Source organism: Meleagris gallopavo, chromosome Z (genome assembly GCF_905368555.1).
Source record: "Meleagris gallopavo chromosome Z, MGAL_WU_HG_1.1, whole genome shotgun sequence".
Taxonomy (NCBI): domain Eukaryota; kingdom Metazoa; phylum Chordata; class Aves; order Galliformes; family Phasianidae; genus Meleagris; species Meleagris gallopavo.
Window position 1 is genome coordinate 71,565,226 of NC_139435.1, and position 9,618 is coordinate 71,574,843.

The 9,618-nt window shown below is 41.2% G+C and overlaps 1 protein-coding gene across 1 annotated transcript in view; it reads right to left on the bottom strand.

Moving 5' to 3' along the window:
* The window catches only part of PRR16 (proline rich 16), a 398,943-nt gene extending 390,343 nt beyond the window's left edge, over positions 1-8,600 (bottom strand). Inside the window, exon 1 of the transcript XR_014880342.1 lies at positions 8,509-8,600. The gene's annotated coding sequence lies outside the window, so the exon portion shown is untranslated. The remainder of the gene's footprint in view (positions 1-8,508) is intronic.
* Between the last annotated feature and the right edge of the window lie 1,018 nt (positions 8,601-9,618).

Genomic DNA, 9,618 nt, shown 5'->3' on the forward strand with positions numbered 1-9,618 from the left:
TATTCTTTTTTTAATCTAAGGGCAGATAAAACAATGCAATTTGAATGAAAATAAGTACAATCTAACAATATTCACCTCTAGCATCAACCTATGCATCAATGAGTCTTCTCTGCGAGGCAAGATATTTTCCTTGCTTTTTAAAAAAATGTTGAGTTCTTTTAGTTCCTTTTTCATACTTTTAATGTGCTTAAATTTCCACCATAAGCCTTCGATCTTCATTTTAAAGCTACAATGTAAATTATGAAGTAGAAGAATGCCTTCCCAATGGAAGAGAATCCTTAGGAGAATTTGGTGTTGATCTTGCAGCTAAGCAAAAGGCAAATTTATAATAGCTCTCCTATTGTTAGAGTTAGCATACAAAATGAAACAAGTTCTGCTTGGTCTCAGGAGTTCTGAAGAGAAATATGACAAGGATAAAAGCACTGGTAGGTCAAACCTCTGCCCAACTTCCACCCCCTTCTGACCTTCTGCTGATGCTTAGATGATCCTCAAAGCTCTGCTAAGATCACAGTACACAGTATCCTACTGGGTAGTGTAAGGATTTTTTTTCCCTGCTTGTTATACTGATATTATATTTATGTCATCTGGAGGGAACACGTTGTAAGCCTACTAATGCTAACAAACCAACTTTGAATGAACTATTCACATGAATAAGAATATTCACGAGCACTGCAAGATATGGCAGAAAGTGAGTATTGAAACAGGAGAGATCTCAAGCTGGTGAAGGATACAATTTTTATAGACAAGCTAGAAAATAGAGACTGTACAGAGAGAAGACCAATGCCTACTGAATAAAAGTGAAAACTGAAGAAAATTTTAAGTCTTAGCAAGAAACCGTGACTAAAGTAAATTTTTTTAAGATTCCAAAGAGCCAATAGAACACAGATTAAAATGTTTGGAAGGAGATCAAATTTCATTTGCACAGTGAAGTCACTTTCATTTTAGCTCCAAAGGCAAAAAATGAAATAGGATAGGATAGGATAGGATGGGATAGGATAGGATAGGATAGGATAGGATAGGATAGGATAGGATAGGATAGGATAGGATAGGATAGGATAGGATGGGATGGGATGGGATGGGATGGGATGGGATGGGATGGGATGGGATGGGATGGGATGGGATGGAATCGTGGAGGCTCTAGACTCCTAAAATATTTTTTGTAGTTCAGGGAGGTTATCCTTCCTGTAGTCTCCACTCTGCCATTGATCAAAAGCTGTATGCACATCTACTGTTAAATTTGACATGTAGAGGGTTACTGGGCTACAACTGATTGATAGTCTTCACTCTCTCCTCTAAATCTCCCCAGAAAAACATGGCTGACATTTGGAGTATACATTGCAGAGGTATTTGCTAAAGCTTTAAAGAGTTATGAGTCTTAAATTCAGAGATGGCTTTTTCCTGAATGCTTGATTAGTAGAGAGATGAAAAGCCATACTCTGAAATTTTCTGGACAGAGCTGACATGATATATTCCAGGCCTCACCTGCTTTACAAAGAAAACTCATTCCTGCAGACTTCAAGCTCGGAGCCACCTCTTTCCCAGTCTGCATAGCAGCCTGAAAGGGCAGTTTTTGAGTAGTTTTAACCCAGGGACTTGATTGGAATATCTAAGATATGCTAAGGAGCCAGCCTAGTGGTAAAGTGGAAAGATATTGCATGTTTAAGGTTACTACTTATGTTTTAAGGAAAATTGTTTTTTCTTTCATGTAACTTCTAGTGCCTCTCATGTAGGATGCATGCAATAGAAAGTTCAGAGTTTCTCTTACAGCACTTGCATTAATAAAAATATATTTAGACAGTAAAAATTGTTTTCCTTCAGGGAATATATATTTTATACAGCACAGAAGGCATCTTAAATCTCTTTCAAGAAAGTCTTCAATAAGAAGATCTCAAGCTTCACAAATGGTGTTCCCCACAGGTTGGTACAGGGACCTTTCCTGCTCAATACTATTGCTGATTACCTGGATGAGGGGATTGAGTGCACCCTCAGTAAGTTTGCAGATAACACCAAGTTGGATGGAAGTGTCGATCTGCCTGGGGGTAGGAAGGCCCTACCGAGGGACCTGGGCAGGCTGGATAGCTGGACTGAAGCCAATGGGATGAGGTTCAACAAGTCCAATTGCTGGGTCCTGCACTTTGGCCACAACAACCCCAGGCAACGCTGCAGGCTTTGGGCAAAGTGGCTGGAGGATTGTGTAGAAGAAATGGACCTGGGGGTCTTTGTCAACAATCATCTGAGAATGAGCCAGCAGAGTGCCCGAGTGGCCAAGAAGGCCAATGGCATCTTGGCTTGTATCAGCCAGCAGAAGCAGGGAAGTTATCATCCATCTGTAGTCAGCACTGGTGAAGCCACACCTCAAGTGCTGTGTTCAGTGTTGGGCCCCTCACTACCAGAAAGACATGGAAGCCATGGAATGTGTCCAGAGAAGGGCAGAGGAGCTTTGAGGGGTTTGGAGCACAAATCTTATGAGGAGCAGCTGAGGGAGCAGGGATTGTTCAGTCTGGAGACCTTTTCTACAACTACCTGAAGGGACGTTGTGGCGAGGTGGGGATTGGCCTCTTCTCCCATGTAACTCTTGATAAGACCAGAGGAAACTGTGCCAGAGAGATTCAGGCTGGACGTTAGGAAATACTTCTCTGAGAGAGTGGTCAGGCACTGCAATGGGCTGCCCAGGGAGGTCACGGAGTCATCATCCCTGGAGGTGTTCAAGAAATGTTCAGATGTTGTAATGAGAGACCTGGTTTAGTGGGAAATATTGGTGATAGGTGGATGGTTGGACTGGATGACATTTGATGTCTTTTCCAATCTTGGTAATGCTATGATTTTATGGTTCTAATCAGTGCCCTTTGTTAAGCTGAGCTGTATGAAAGTAGCTATTGAACGTAACTGTCAATGCGAAGCAGTAAGTGATGTAAATTTAACCTCTCTAAGTGTGAAAGGTAGAAGTTACTGGACTACCTGCTTCAGTTCTGCTTAGGGTACAGCAAGCACAGCATTGCAGGGAGATATCAGAGAGAGAGCTTGTTTTGAATGAATAAATGTGGCCATTTTTCTTCTCCAAACTCTTCAACAGTTTTCCTCTTTGCCCCATCTGTTTTTTTTATTATTCTTTTTAACCACTTTACTATCTCTCATGCCACTTTCAACCCTATTTCCTATCTACTTATTCTGATTATTTTGTTTCAGATCATTTAAGTAAAAGGCTATAACTGCAACATAGACATGGAGCTCCCCATTAAAAAGCTGCAAACTAAAATTGATTGACATCCTTATACTTATAAATCTAAGGAAATACTGTGTTTAACATCCCCAGATAGTTTTGCAATAATTTCAGCATAGAAGAACATATACATCAAGACTATAAACCTTCTGCTGAATTATAGGTTGAAATTGATCAAGGAATGTCTAAAACCTGAAGGCAGTTTCTGATTTACAACATTTCTAAAGCTCTGCTGAATTCCCCGTCTTATCCATGTTCTTTTACAGAATGATCATTTATACAGAATGCAAGAGCAGAGACATCTTGTGGTGTAATAACTAGAGGTATGCAAACAAAAGACTTTTAGATACTGAAAGCACTATTTAGGTAAATGGGATACAAGTAGTAAATTCATGAACTCAAAAAAAAAAAAAATTAAAAATATTCAAATACTTCACTGATTTTAAAACATATATTACTTATTTGAAGGGTTTTTTGGTTGAAACAATGCTATTCAAATTTTATCTCTGGTTAAAAACAAATCCAATAAAAAAAGATTTAGCTCTGATTGCAGTAAACATAAAAGGATAGTATAATTTACATTTACAGGCAAAATAAATTTAAGAAAACAAATATAAGTGAAATCACTGTCAATCTGGCTGAACCAGCAGGTCCCAGTTCAGCCATGCCTGTCTCTTGCCTTCCTTTCCCTACTTGCTGCTCCTAGAGATGGAGAGCTCTAGTTCCCTGAGGAAAGCTTCCTTAAACATCTGCCAGCTCTGCTCTGCATCCTTGCCATGAGGACCGTTTACGAGGAAGTGTTGTTCAGTAACTCCCTGAAGAGCTGGACATTAGCTTTCCTAAAATTTATCTCCACTTGATCAGGTGGCCTGCAGTAGACACTGATCACGAGGCTCCCTTTGCTGTCCTGGTCTCTACCTGTCATCCACAGGTTTTCAACTTGCTCATGTGTATTCACTAGGGACAGCTCTCCATATTTTGCTTCTTTCCTGATGTAGATAGCCTGATGTAGAACACACCCTCCCCTCTTTCCTTGCCTATCCCTTCTGAACTGCTTGTAGATGTCAATAGCCACACTCCAGTCATGGGAATCATCCCACCAGCTTTCAGTGATGACAACTATATTGTGATCTCGTATCACAGTAGTTTCCAGCTCCTTCTTTTTGTTTCCCAAGCTGCGTACACTGGTGTAGAGGAACTTCAGCTGGGAAACTGGCCTTGTCACTTTCTTGGAGGATAACTCCTTCACTCCTTTCAAGTGTATCCCTTAGTTTTCCCCACTGCCTTCTCCTATTGCCCCTGCAGCCACTGGATCACCATCATAGAGTTTTGTATGTGCTGCAGTGTTGCCAGGATCTCTCAAAGTAAAAGGTCCCTCCAGGCCCCTGCCAGCATCCTGTCCCTCAAATCTAGCTATGCCTTATCATGGGAAGGCTCACTATCCCACCCATCCCCTCCAAACCTAATTTAAAGCCCTCCCAATGAGCCAACCAACTTTTCCCCAAGGACCCCTCTCCCTCTTTGAGAAAAGCAAACCCCATCCTGTGCCCACAAACCTAGTGCCATATAAGTGATATTCTGATTTTACCAGCAGCTGACAGTCTTTCACAGGCATACCATTCACATTTTGTTCATTGGCTTAACATTATGCATGCAGGACAAGCTGATTTTTACAAGTCATCATTAAAACAGATAGGACCAGATCCAAAGAAAGAATTTGAAAACATTGAACTATGTTGACTGCTGGAATGTAATAAAAATGCATAGTTTTTTCAAACAGAACACTAAATTCCTGAAAGTGAGATAACCACACTCTGCATGAGATTAGAGGATCTCATGCACAATAACAGATTAGTGTAGTGAAGAACTGCATTGGCTGTGAACTGGTGGATTGAAGAGTATTAACAGAGGAGATTGCTATTAACTGACCTGTAAAACAGCACAGGCTATTTTGACAGTCTTCTAGGCAGTCACACCTTTATAGGAGAGACAAGATATTGCTGAGGAAGCATGCTGCTCCTATTGCCATTATTTATTAATAATAATATTTCCTTTGTTTCTGAAGACCTAACATTTCAGTTCAGTGTAGCTTCCCACAGGCTGCAGAGCAGGAAGAAAACAGACAAGATCAAGATCACTTATTTTTGTTTTCATTAATTTTTCATATCTACAACTTGATAGTTTAAATCCAGCTCCCAGTGATGAGTACAGCTTCAAGTCAGAACACACAAACAGACTGTTTTAAAACCAGATGTATCATCTTTAAAACAGGTAAAATTTTGTAAAGGAGAGGCAATCATCCTGTCAGGAGGCAGTCAGCCCTCTTCACACTGTCAGTTGCAGTAAAAAGGAAGAATAAAACATGACAGAATGCTCTACGATCCACCATTGAAGAGATAAGGCATGTTTAGATCTAAGCACTCCTTTTCTCTCACAGTTGTTTTCAGCTAAAACACATGTGCTTAAGGAGGGGGTAGGGTAAGACAGAAGATCCTGGGGAGCCCTGACTGTAATTGCTGTCCATGGATGAGGAAACTAGAAGGATTCAAAGCTTTAACAAGGGAGCTCTGAAAGAGTGATTGATGAGTGATAATGAGCTTTTTGACCAGCACGAGTCTAAGTCAAAGCAAAGTTTCAGCTAAGCAGAGCAAGAATAACCATGCTGCTGCTAGGGCTAGATGCAGTAGAAGTGTGCCACATGGGGAGGTACACACCTGGCCACCTTTCTAGCACAATGTTGGTGACCTGAACATGGTACCCTGAGGGCAGCTGAGGCGTGGAAGTCTCTTATCCCTCCTCTCTCACTGGAAAAGCCCTTTTCTTTGTCTTCTTTGGGATGGTGTAAATTAACCAGAGGAATAGATGTTCCTTCAGCAGCACAACAGCAGAGTACAAATTCTCAGCCTGCGAGAGATCAGACCTGAACAGGGAACACTCTGGTGAATATTCTTCTCAGCAGAGTGAAGACATCGCTGCCCATTCCTGCATGCACCAGGTGAGCAGAGCCAGCAGCCCCTGCAGGTTTGCTCCCCCACAATGCTGGAGGACCACTGGCTGTGCCAGAACACCAGGGAGGGTGAAATAACACTTCTTGCCCTCACTTGCCAGGGTCATCCTGTAAAGCAAAGAATGACTGCACATTCTGTCACTTCTAGGTAAGACGGGGATTCTGAATGACTCTGTGCATGAAATAGATTGATTCTAACAATCCATAATGATTTTGGAGAGTGAGCAGTGAGAAGACAATAACAATCAGAGTGGATTTCATCTGCAGCAGATGCGCAGCTGGAGAGAGCTACAAATGTACCTGCTAGCTCAGTTGTAAGTCATTGCAAATAACTCCTTCTGCCTCAGCAACTGCACTGTAACTCCAAGATTTTGCAGGAGTTACACCACCTGAGCTTTGAACGTACAGCTCTGAATCTCAGAAAAGGAAGAGCAATTGCTCAGGAAAGCACCTTGCTCTGTACTTGATCTATCTTGTGATCTGAAATGTTCTGTTTCACTGTTGGCTGCATATATTGAAAGAGATTTGGCACAGAACTGAACTAGAAAAACTACCTCTCGGATTGTGAATGAAGTGATACACTGACAGCAGGCTCCAGGCTGATTTTCCTCCACTAATGACGTTTCTCCTGCCCCTAAACGTTGAATCTTTTGCATGGTATATCAGCCATTCACTGTCAGATACTATTTATTAAAGAAAAAAATCTAGAGAAAATCATATCTGTAAAAGCTGCCTATTCTCACGTGAGAAAATTAAAGGATATCTGCAGAAATTCTTCCTGGTCATTCGAACTGGTTTTGAGAAGTTCACATTAGGCACCAGAAGTTAGCATTAGCCAATGTTCATCACTCCAAATTTCTTTTCAAGTACTTTGAAACCATCAGTTGCCTAACAAATGCATTTGCCTTGTAAACAATTACCACAGTCCAGGCAGTTCTTAAGTATTTTTGTCAGAGCAGTAAAGTGTTTGTCTCAATTGACACATTTTTACAGGCTCCTCTATAGTCAAGGACCTATATTAAACTGCTGTTTAAACCTTACAGTGTCAAAAAGCATGAGTTCAGTGTGGGTTTTTAATACACTTATGCACAGAGTAATGTATGATTAACAATCCCTTACACAAATGCATTTATTTTTTACTCGGGCAAATATAACAGATAAACTATTCAGTTTTCTTTTATCAGAAAGATATTGTTCATATTGTTTTGCATACACCGTTGAGATGATGCATAAAGTTATACTTAATTGTCTGAAGATTTGCACATGAATACTCAAATAAATACCAATCGTTCACTAGGCTTTAATTTTCAAGGATTATTTGAAGTGATTTCTTAGTGTTCGTTTAACTGCAAGAGCAGAGTTCTGTGATCTAAATTATCTACAATGCCTTTCTCCAAATGAACAAAGAGGCATGTTGGGAGAACACCAGCTTGGAAAACTAGAAGAGAAAGCGAACAACTGTGTCAGAACTTTCAAAATGAAGCAGGAGATGACTACCATTTTGGGTTGTGTTGGGTTTCAAGAAGTCCCAGAGTATGAGCAACAGTGAACAGAGAACACGCAGAGGTGTTCAGAAGTCTCTAGAGAACAAAATAACCTAATACTATAACCACACCTAATGCTCAGTCATGAGGTTTATCTGGACTTACCCAGAAGTAAGATACGGCCACACAGGCAACGGATAGCAAACAGATCCTGTAAAAATGAGTGGAGAGGAACTGGCAGTCCTGCTAAGGAGATGGATGGCACCAGGTGTGGCTGCCAGCTCTCTGCTCTACTTCCCACACATGGAAGTGGATGAGGTCTTTGATCAGACTACCTGCAAGGCAGTAATCTGTCTGTAAACCAAGATGTCACTTAGATTCTTAGTTTGCTCTTTGGTTATGTGAGCAAGTGAAGTCTAGTTCAGTTCATCAATTGAAAAGCAATAAAATAGGTGTATTATTGCAGCTGTTATATGAAATGTTTTTAATTGTTTCTAAAACAAGACATTGCATAAGTTTATGAAAAAGTAAGATGTCACGGAGTTAACTAGAACAATTTATGCCCGTGACAGGGGGGCAGTAGGCCCCTGACCTCCCCTCCCCAGCCCACAAAATGGGAAGGAAGGAAGGAAGGAAGGGAGGAAGGAAAAAAAACAATCGGCAACAATCTATGGAGGAAAACTTATTTTACTAACTATGATACCGGAACGCAAGATAACACAATATAATACAATCTGATTGAAATTGAGACTAAGATCTGAGATAGGAGAGAGAGAGTTCCCGAGACCGAGTCACACCTGAAAAGCTTGGAACGGCCAGGAAAGCACCTCCAGCACCCACTGCCAGGCAGGAAGAGACCGCCCCACCCGGAAGGGCCAGATCCCAGGACTTCCATAATGTATAGGGATAGGTGCCTGGAATTAGAGTTAACTGGAGTGCCTGGAATAATTGGAGTTAACACTTGAACTCCCAGTACACTACTTGATGTTTTGATTCGGAATACTGAGAACCAAAAACAAAAAAACATAAAACCATGACATAAGATTAATGCATACTGCTTGCTGCTATTAAGTGTTTTCAACCTAGGTACATTAAACTCAGTATGCTTTCATTTGTTTAATCTGGAGGCAAAACTTAGCCAAACATAATTGATACAGATCTGCATTAATCTGAGTAATATTCAATAGGCAGTGTCTACAACCCGACCAGTGGTGAGTTGGTCATTATGTCTGCTTGGCATGTTCTAGATCACTTGACCAGAGCGCTGGTTGCTCTGGAAGTAATGCTTCCTATTTATTTGCATGGAAACTACAACAAAGAGCACAACAACACTTGCTTGATAGGACAAATTCACACTTACAAAAACACAGCGTTACATGTTTTGCTCCTAAAAATCTGCACGGCTCTCTTACTGCTGAAACACAGCATCCACCACTCACTGTGCTCACACCCACTCTTTGGTTCTCCATAAATGTTCTGCAAGCATCGGTGAGTGTCAATGGGTATAAATTTTCCACATGGAGGAATTCATGTCCACGCCTTTGCTTCATTCTGACTTCCATGCCAGGCATCATTCCGTCAGCCTGCCCTTCTGCTGCCATCTGTCACACAGCAACAACATGAAATGGAATGCTGGCAGGAAGGTTCAACCTCTACTGCCATACCATCAGCATCTGTGATGCTGTGGGCCAACAGAATAAACTAAGAGGCATTAATTTCAGAGCAGCCCTCATATATCAGCATCTTGCAGAGCGTCATGCCAGTGTCGGACACTTTCTTTCTTGACAGTGCTCTGGGTTTGTAAGACTTCTCTCATCAGCAGTGCTGTTGGAACATTTTATAAATATTGGTCTGTCTTTAAGAAGTGGTCACTCTGTGGAGGCTCAGTAACAGAGCTCAGACTGTGC